We start from the raw sequence: 10672 nt of genomic DNA, 5'->3' as shown, positions 1-10672 counted from the left end.
TCATAGGCTGATGCGAATTCCAAAATATCATTTCCTGCTTCATTCTTATCTCCAAAACCATACCCTCCATGAACACTCTCAAACCCATCTCGCCTAGAACCCACGTGTCCATTGAGATCACCCCCTAGTACCATTTTTTCATCCCTAGGAACCTGTTGCACCACTTCCTCTAAGTCATCCCAAAAAGCTTGTCTTATAGACACATCTAATCCTATTTGTGGCGCATATGCACTAATGACATTCACAACCTCATCCCCTATCACTAGCTTAACACTCATAATTCTATCGCTCTTCCTAGACACCGCTACTACCTCATCAATATACTCCCTATCAATAAGAATACCTACTCCATTTCTACTCTTATCCTTTCCTGAGTACCAAAGCTTATAACCCCAAGGAGCTATCTCTCTAGCCTTGGCTCCAACCCACTTGGTTTCTTGTAGGCATAATATATTTATTCTCCTCCTCTTCATAACATCTACAATTTCAGCTAATCTTCCTGTCAAAGAACCTATGTTCCATGTCCCAAAGCGTAACCTACTACCCTTACCCCTACCCCTACCATTACCGTGGACTAGCTTATTTACCCGCAACCCTTGCATATTTGACACCACCCCCGGGTCCTGGGGTGGCGCGCCGCTTCGGGGCGACGACCTAGCAACCCTTGCACATTTATCACTACACCCGGGTCTAGGAAGTGCAGCGCGTCGCTGAGTAGGGAACGCCCCAACGGTATTTATATTATGGTTCATGTCATAAGATGTGGCTAAGTTTTACGCTGGCCGCCACAAACCTACCGCAACCCTCCTCCTTTGTCCGGGCTTGGGACCGGCTGTAAAGGCCACCAAGTGACCCTCACAGGCGGAGTTCCCTCTCCCTCGATATGTCTCTTTTTTTCTATCCTTTAGTTTTCAGCAAATAAATTTCTTGTCTGATTGGCCGAACCACCATCTTCAATGGCCAAACCCTCATCTTCACAAAGCCAAACCCTCCTCTTTCTCTCTATCCTTTCTCTCTTTCACAAAGCCAAACCCTCATGTTTCCTCCTCTTTGATGGATCTGGGTTTTTTGTTTAATTTTTGGTAGATAAACTTGCTCAAACAGAAAAATGAAATTGGAAAAACAAGAGGTTTTACAAAATGAAAGCAATTTAATTTGGAATGACAGGTTGGGTCGTGTTGAGCATGTTAGGTCGTGTTAGCAGGTCAGGTCGTGTCAATTTAATTGGTTGTGTAAAAAATTCGGGTCGTGTCATGTTTACCGTGTCAAGAGCAGGTCGTGTTCGTGTTCTGATTTTGTGACACGAAAAGTTTTCGTGTCGTGTTACAGGTTTTGACACGAACCCAAAACCTGACACGAACACGGAAATTTTCAGGTCTAGTTGTGATTAGGTTAATTGAAACAATTCCAATAATCTAATATCATTCTAGGGGGCGGCATACACTAACTATAGATAGGGGGAGTTAAGTGTAAATTAGCAAAAATACAAAAAAAGTATTCCGATGCCGGGAATCGAACCCGGGTCCCCTGGGTGAAAGCCAGATATCCTAACCGCTGGACGACATCGGAATTGTTGATATACTATGCTATAGAATTATATTAATCCTTATAAAATTATTTTCGTGTAGTTCATAAGTTAATTTTTGAGAAGATAGGATTTTATAATACCAGTATTAGATTTATATTGGAAATGAAGTTTACAAAATGGTTTTAGACTAAGAAAATAGTTCGGGATAATCAACATTCTATTGCGAATTTGCTCTCGTTACCCTGTGCTAGGGTTTTTTCGCTGATACCCTAACTTGGGGTTTAAGATTCTAATTTCTTCCTATTCTCCTGGTCCATCACTGCCGATCAGGATTTATGATATGCTCTCACGCACTCTCCTGCCCTTATTTTGCCCCCATACTGTTGTTTTTTCATCAGAGCTCTTATGCGATCCCCATACTGTTGTTTTTCATCAGAGCCATTGTGCGATGGATGCCATAATGCATAACCTTCTTAACCTATCCTTGGAAGAAGAGGAGGTTGCGCCGATAGTTGTCCCAAAACAGGAACCGGTTCAAGAATACGATATCCGTTGTTGCTGCGTTGGACATTTTGTTACTGATAACGAATTTAATGTTGAAGGTATGAAGATCACTCTTTCAAAACTATGGCGTCCGGCAGGGGGTATGGCTATTATTACCCTAGAAAATAACAGGTTTCTATTCCAATTCAACCATATCTTTGATATTAATGTGGTATTAAACGGGGGCCCTAGTTCTTTGAGAATAAACTCTTGGTGCTAAAGAGAGTTTTACAACCGGAAGAAATTTATACCGTTCAATTGTATGAAGTAGATTTCTGGATTCAAAAACACGACCTCCCGAGCGGAGTTCGTTAGGAAAAGTTGCAGTTTCTTGCGGGAACTTTGTAGGTACTGTTTTAAAAACGGACCCTCGAGATTACAGGGTGAATTTCGCTGGATATCTTCGAGTTCAGGTACTGATAGATGTCAACAAACCTCTGAAACGACGGATGAAGTTGGGCACCTCTACTTCGAGCTGGACATGGGTAAACTTTAAGTACGAGAGACTGCCTCACTTTTGTTTTTTCTGTGGTCTAATAAGTCACGCGGATAAAGACTGTGAGGGGTTCAGAGCCATCAATGACCCGGAGATGACTACCTTATATGGTTCCTTTTCAAGGGCTGGTCCGCAGTGCTTCAATCAAAACACTTCGCCATGGTTAAATCCAGCTCCAACTCTAGTTCATACTACAGTTCCAGTACAAGCGAGTGTATGGGTACTAGGACAACCAGCAAGAGATAATATGGATGCTACCCGACGTAGTGAGGAAGAGTTGTATATAATGTTCGAAGCTAAACACAAGAGATATGAAAAGGTTCCCTAGAAGCAAACTGAAGGTTTCAACAGTGAAATAGAGATATCAGTAGGTTCCATAGAGCGGACCAGCCGGAAGCTATGATCACCATCAGCTGGAACTCCTGGGGTGTGGGCAACCCCGAGATAGTTAGGGAGCTGCAAGAGCTCATTCAGACCCATAAACCTGACATTGTTTTTCTTATGGAAACAATGGTGGGTAATGAAGTAATAACTACACTAAGAAATAAAATTGGTTTTGATAGTCACTTTGCGGTTTCAAGTGTTCGTGGAGGAAGGGGTTGGCAATGATGTGGAATTCGGTCCTTGGGGCTAACCTCCTTAAATATGGTTCTAATTTTATCGACATCAAAATTTCTATGCCCTAGACTGAAGATTGGCGACTTACAGGATATTACGGTTTTCCTTAGAGGGGTCGGTGATCATTGTCTTGGCAATGTTTAAAGGATTTGTATCGAGTTTCCAACCTTGCCTAGACGGTAATCGGCGATTTTAATGATCTGTTATTCGATTTTAAGAAGCGAGGAGGTAGAAGACACCCGGAACAGTTTTTAAGGGGTTTTAATGATACGTTGGACTCATGTTCCTTATCAGAAATTGCAATGCAAGGGTACCAGTTCACATGGAGTAGAAGCAGGAGGGGGCAACCGTTGTTGGAGGAAAAATTGGATAAGGGTTTGGTGAATCGGAATGGCATGCGAGATTCGAATCAGCAGTTGTGAAAAATTATGTAACTACCCAGTCAGATCACTCGGCACTTGATAGGGGTAAAAAACCCCTATCTTTAGGTACGTTTTTTAGGTTAGTTTAGTCTAGTTTTCCTACAATAAGCGAGCAATTCTCGCATTTTTATACATGTGTGCGTGATAGTTGTGTTTTATATGCGTCTTGTTCACTTTTTGTAGTTTGAGGTCGTTTTCTAGTTGTTTTTGGGCAAATTTCGCCAAAATAGCACGTATGTTAACTTTCAATTATTTATTATGGCTAATTGATCCACCAAAGATCTAACTAAACGGAGTTTTCACTCAAATCTAACGACTAGTGGGTCAATTTAGCCTTTGGACTAACATTGTTTGGAGTTTATGTGCGTGTGCAGGTTAAAATGGGATTAATTTCGATCAAAAATCGCATCTCGGGGACCCCCCGGCAGTCGCTCGGTGAATTGGGCATGTCCAGAGCGCAAAACCGGCCTTTGTAGGCCAGCTCGGCGAAGCTGTTTTCCAGCTCGCACCGAGCTGCGCCTCGGGAATCAGTATTTTGACTGATTCCCGACCCCACGACTCCACGATTGCGTCCCAACTCTCCCACCTGCAACAGGAAACAAATCCAGTTAGCATCGGGACTCAAACACAACTATAAATAGGACCTTTTTATTGTACATTAAATATCTTTTATCTTTTGTAAAAACCCTAGCTTCCACCTTGAGAAATCCTCTCCACCTCCTCCATCTCCTTCAACCTCCATTGAAGACACCTCCGAAGCTCCGTTCACCGAGGATTGCTCAAGTTCCATCCTTAAGTCCAAGGAAGATGCCTGCATTGGTAGAAAGGTTCCCTGAAAGGGATTTTTCTTCTCTTTTCATATTCTGTCTAGCCTCTAATCCATGTTATGAATCCTAAGCTCATTGTATCTTCGTGACAATACTTTTCATCTTTAATATATATTATAGTTTTGTTTGTTCAATTGTTTTATTGCTTAATGTTGAAACACCTTTCCACATGATTTTGATTTGACAAAATTATTTAAGTTAATCCATGATTAATGGACAATTAAATTTAAGTGCTTTGATTTAATTGTACTAATATGTTTGTTCAATGTTGAGTATAAATATAAATACAAATAGAAATAAAAAATAAGACAGGACGAAGTCAGCATAAGATCACAGCACAAGCTGAGTAGAGTGGAACTCAGCATGAAAGAAGATAAGTTATCTTCAGAACGGAAGCTTAAAGATCAAGCTAATCAACAAAGCTGAGTGGAACAAAACTCAGTATCACAAGTAGAAAAGTCTTCTTGAGAACTGTCGTGCAAAACGAAGCTGACCATGGAAGCTTAGTAAAAGAGAACTCAGTATTTGTATTAGCAACAATTCAAGACAACGGCTATCAAAGTCAAGCTGAGTGATCTTCAGGACAGCGTGAAAGATCCGTTTGCTAAAAGACAAGCTCCGACAACTGTCTGCACCAATAATAGAAACCTTGGAATTACGCAAAAGCTAATTTCGAGATGCATGGGTCAACTGTTCTTTTGCTAAAAGACAAACTGGCACAAGAAGACGAAATCTGCGAGAAGAAGACAAACCTGACGACTGTGAATTTCAGGCGACAGGATTGGCCTGCAAAAACTGAAGCTGACCAGAACTTGTCTAAAAAAGGAGCCGTTTGGATCAACGGACAAATCCAAGATTCAAATCATCTCTGCTTCAGACCTTAACTACAAAAGGACATGATCATTCTTGGATCATAAGCCGAATACAACAAGAAAAAAGAGCATACATACAAAGCACACAAAATCCAAAAGAGATCTTACACCAAATTTCTATTCTTGTGTAAAAGCTAGATTGATTTTCTGTAATCATCTAAAGTGTTCTTCATTCGAAAAGAACAATTTGTATCAATTGTAAAATTGAGAGTGTTGTGCTGAGTACTCGGTGTTGAGTGCTTAGTGGTAGAGAAATCTAGGTGTTCGGTTATAGCACTTAGTAGGAGTTGAGTAGACGAATAGAGGACGGTACTCTTGCATATTCAACTGCCTTGTAAACGGGTTGTGCTCTACCTTTAAAGAGCTCAGTATTGGATTTAAAAAGCCCGGAGGGATTCTGGAGACTGGACGTAGGCGGAGAGGCCAAACCAGGATAAGTCGTACTGAGTAATCTCTAACTCTCTCTCGATATATATATATATATATATATCTGTATGTGTTGCTTGTCATATTTACTCGGCATATAAATTGATTAAACTGACACTGAGTAAATAAGAGTGCTGAGTTGGAAGCTGACCACAAAAGAGTCAATTCCCAACTCATACGTAAAATAGCTCTAGTCAACTTCTGACTAAAGCTGTCTTACGCTACAATCGGTCGTGCTGACCAAAGTTGAGTTAACAAACTCAAGAAACTATATTAAGTCAGCTCAATTAAAAAGAAAAAAGTTATATTAGTTCCTAACCCCCCCCCCCCCTTAGAATTAATCACACGGGACCAACAAGTGGTATCAGAGCCTAATAGCTCACTACTCAAAGATATAACTATCCTGAGCTGATCCCGATAAATGGCTGAGAACAGCACTCGTTTCCTTCCAGGGAACCAAACAACACATATACTCCCTGAGGGATTATCAATTATTCGGCCTCCCCTATTCTTTGGATCTAATTATACGTTCTGGAAGAATAGGATGAAGAACTTTATTCAAGCCACAAATATGAGTGCATGGCTTGCAATAGTTCAAGGCCCATATGCGCCTTATAAAACTGTTGACAATGAGAAGATTGTTAAGAGTGAAACTGAGTGGTCAGAATATGACCTTAAAAAATTACAAAACAATGCTTCAGCTATCAACATGCTTCACTGTGCGCTAGATGCTGCAGAATACAATAAGATTTCAGGTTGCGAGTCAGCACAGGAGATTTGGAAAAAGCTTGAAGTAACCTACGAAGGTACAAGCAAGGTCAAGGAATCAAAGGTGAACCAACATATAAGATTATACGAGCTGTTCGAGATGAACGACAATGAGGACATCTCTGGAATGAACGCTAGATTCACCAACATCACAAATGAGCTAAAGAGACTTGGCAAGAACTTCACTGAAGAAGAACAGGTGAAGAAAATCTTGAGGAGCTTACCCAAGAGCTGGCAAGCCAAGAAAACTGTCGTGGAGGAAGCTCAAGACTTGACCACATATAAATACGACGAGCTGATCGGATCTCTACTGACCCATGAGATCTCTATGAAAATTTTTGAAGCAAAAGAAAAGGCAGAAGACAAGAAACAAAAATCACTTGTCATGAAAGCTGACTCAACCGAAGCTGACTCATCAGATGATGAGGAAATGGTCATGTTCACAAGGAAGATGAAGAAGTTGTTCAGAAAGAATGAAAAGAACAGCAAGAGGCCATTCAGAAGAGGCGACAGATACAAAGCTGAGTCCAGTGACAAATACAAAAAGGACAGCTCCAAATCTGTCACATGCTTTGAGTGCCATCAAACTGGGCACATTAAGTCAAGCTGCCCTAATCTGAAGAAAAAAAAGAAGGGAAGCAAAAAGGCAATGGTGGCCACATGGAGTGACAGCGATGAGTCAACATCATCTGAAGCTGATGCCACCGAGTCAGCAAACATATGCTTCATGGCCGATGACGCTGCTGACCACACTCGATCTGAGCAAGCTGACCTCTCTGAAGAATCTTTTCGGGAGGAGTACTCAAATGAGGTAACTTCCTTACACTTGCTTAGAAATGAAATGATTAACGCCCTGAGTGATTTATATACACTGACTAAAAAGTGTAACAAGAAAATAAAGGCACTCAGCAGGCGATGTGACGAGATCGAAGAGGTCAAACTTAGTGACCTTCGATATCTTCTCCAAGACAACTCAACTTTGCATAATAACATGGAAATTATGCACAATTTTGTCTCGGAGGTCCAATCAGATTCAAAGAAACTGAGAAAGGATGTCACAAACCTACAGAACCAAATAAAAGGTTCAACCAAATCCCATGCTAAGTACTCAGGTACTGGTCAGCATAGACAGTTCACTCAGTGTGACTGTTATGGGAAAAAGGGGCACACAACATATGTGTGTTGGTATAACAAGCGGATTGTCCAATGTGACTTCTGCGGAAAGAAAGGACATACCACTAAGGTATGTTGGCATGCTCAGCACAATGGTGCTGACCAAAAACAAAGTCACCCTAAAAGGGTAACTCATTATGACTTCTGTGGTAAACAAGGCCACACCATAAATATATGTCGTCACAAGTTAAAACATGACAGAGCACCTGCTTATGCTAACAAACGAGGACCCAAAAAGAATTGGGTACCTAAATTTAAATGATTTAAAATACAGGTGAGCCTGAGATGCGTGGAGAAGTCAAAGCTTTGGTATATTGACAGCGCATGCTCGAGGCACATGACTGGTGATGAAACTCAGTTCATCACACTTGAGCTTAAACGAGGTGGAAACGTAAGCTTTGGAGACAATAAGAAGGGTAAGTGTTGTCCTACGATTAGACTCTAGCAAGTGCACTAGATACAAGTAATAAAGTGATAAGTTAAGTATCGTCTCCACAGGGATTGAGATTCAAATGTATATCAGAAATTGTTGCTAAACAGCGTGTGTGTGTGTCGAACAAGCTTTCTCCTTTTTAAGTTGATGGTGTGATGTTGGTTTCGTAAGATGTAAGAGGGCTGATGCAGTAAGAAATAAGACAACTTGGTAATGATTTAGAAAATAGAACAGGCTCGACACTGCCGAACAGGTGTGCAAAGCCTTACAACATTCCAATGAATACAAGATAATGCCAATGAAGCCAAAGTATCAGTTTTGACGTGAGCTTGAGTCAATTGTCGTGTGTTCTCAAGCTCCTAAGAGTTACTAGAACCTTTAGCGTCCTAAAGATACGTTCTTTCTTGCATTAAGAACAAAACTACATTTCTAATTAAGAAAACCCATGACACAACCATCTAACTGGTCAGCTTCGAGGTTGGGAGATTAATAGAGATATCAGTGTAGATGTAAGTAGTGTCCTATCATCCATCTAACACATGCATAAATGCCGAAGCATGAAAGTTAAATCCTCATCAATCACAGCATTGACAAAATACTAATATTCATTAAAACGATGTAAAACTTACATTACCGGCTCGGCCTGGCCGTGCCCATTCAAAATAGATTACTCACTCATATTGAGCAAAGAGTAATTTGAAGTTCTTGAAAAGTTGAGAGACTCCATTCGAGCTCTTTTTTATAGACAACTATTCTACTTCTTAAAATTAATAAAAGTTCCGAACTCCCTATCTCTCCTTTGCTACGTCTACTTAAAGGAGAAAGACAGGGGCAAAAATGGTACAACCTTCGTACCTTACCACAAAATAAATCAACTAAAAACTAAGACAAAATAACTAAAATGATTAAAGATCGTTTGACCCTTGAACACTCAAGGGGTTGATATTTCATCTCATCATGCTTCTTTCGGTAATGCCGCCTCTGTACTTCTCCACCTGCTGCTCTGTCTCTGCCTCTGCCACCTCTGATCTGTCGTTGTCCGTCATTGGATAATCCGGCGTTTGACCGCTGGACATAATATAGGCTCCACTCCTCTTTGGCCGTAGCAAAACAAGCTGTTTCTAGCGAGTTTAGCATTTATCTTTACTAATCTGCATAAAGACACAAATCAGTCCTTATTCTTTGCCATATAGCATAAATAACACCCAAATCCCTTAAAATTATCAAGTTAACCGTAGTCAATTTCATGCCTAACAGTAAGATAGTAGGATCAGGTACTATTGGAGGTAACCCCACCATTGAGTCAGTCTCCTTAGTTAAGGGTCTCAAATATAACCTATTGAGCGTAGTTCAGCTTTGTGATAGTGGTAGACAGGTTATATTTGATGCTACTCAGTGTCGAATACTCGAGGGAAAAACAAATAATTTGATTTTAACTGCCCCTCATGTTGATAACGTATATATATTGAGTTTAGAAAAACAGTTTTCCAAAAATATATGCTTAGTATCTAAAGAGGATAACTCCTGGCTATGGCATATGAGACTTGGTCATATAAGCATGGACCTCCTTGCCAAATTAGCTAGAAAGCAACTAGTTGAGGGATTGCCCAAATTGAAATTTGAAAAAGATCAATTATGTAATGCTTGTCAGCAAGGTAAACAAACGAAAAAGTCTTTTCAAAGTAAAAACATTGTCTCAACCAATAGACCATTGGAATTACTACATTTGGACCTTTTCGGACTTGTCCAGCCACTCAGCTTGGGCGGTAAGAAATGTTGAAATACCTTTCCACATGATTTTGATTTGACAAAATTATTTAAGTCAATCCATGATTAATGGACAATTAAATTTAAGTGCTTTGATTTAATTGTACTAATATGTTTGTTCAATGTTGAGTATAAATATAAATACAAATAGAAACAAAAAGTAAAACAGGACGAAGTCAGCATAAGATCACAGCACAAGCTGAGTAGAGTGGAACTCAACGTGCGAGAAGATAAGTCATCTTCAGAACAGAAGCTTAAAGATCAAGAAGTTGAGTGGAACGAAACTCAGTATCAAAAGTAGGAAAATCTTCCGAGAACTATGTCTTGCAGAATGAAGCTGACCATGGAAGCTGAGTGAAAGAGAACTCAGTATATGCATTAGCAAACAATCACAAACAACGGCTGCCAAAGATAAGCTGAGTGATCTTCAGGACAACATGAATGTTCCGTTTGCTAAAAGACAAGCTCCGACAACTGTCTGCACCAATAATAGAAACCTTGGAATTACGCAAAAGTCAAATTCGAGATGCATGGGTCAAACGTTTGTTAGCTAAAAGACGAACTGGCACAAGAAGACGAAACCTGTAAGAAAAAGACAAACCTGACGCCTGCGGAATTCAGACGACAGGATTGGCCTGCAAAACTGAAGCTGACCAGAAGTTGTCTCAAAAAGGAGCCGTTTGGATCAACGGACAAATCCAAAGTTCAAACCATTTCTGCTTCAGACCTCAACTATATAAGGACATGATCATTCTTGGATCATCAGCCGCAACAAGAACAAAAAGAGCATACATACAAA

At 40.3% G+C, this 10672-nt stretch overlaps 1 non-coding gene across 1 annotated transcript; it reads right to left on the bottom strand.

The window, feature by feature from the left end:
• Nucleotides 1-1497: 1497 nt before the first annotated feature.
• TRNAE-UUC (transfer RNA glutamic acid (anticodon UUC)) lies at nucleotides 1498-1569 on the bottom strand. The gene has a single exon. It is a non-coding gene; the product is annotated as a tRNA-Glu (tRNA).
• Between the last annotated feature and the right edge of the window lie 9103 nt (nucleotides 1570-10672).

This window comes from Euphorbia lathyris, chromosome 2 (assembly GCF_963576675.1).
Source record: "Euphorbia lathyris chromosome 2, ddEupLath1.1, whole genome shotgun sequence".
NCBI lineage: Eukaryota > Viridiplantae > Streptophyta > Magnoliopsida > Malpighiales > Euphorbiaceae > Euphorbia > Euphorbia lathyris.
Note: the sequence above shows the minus strand (reverse complement) of the source record. Positions and strands in the feature narration are given on the sequence as shown.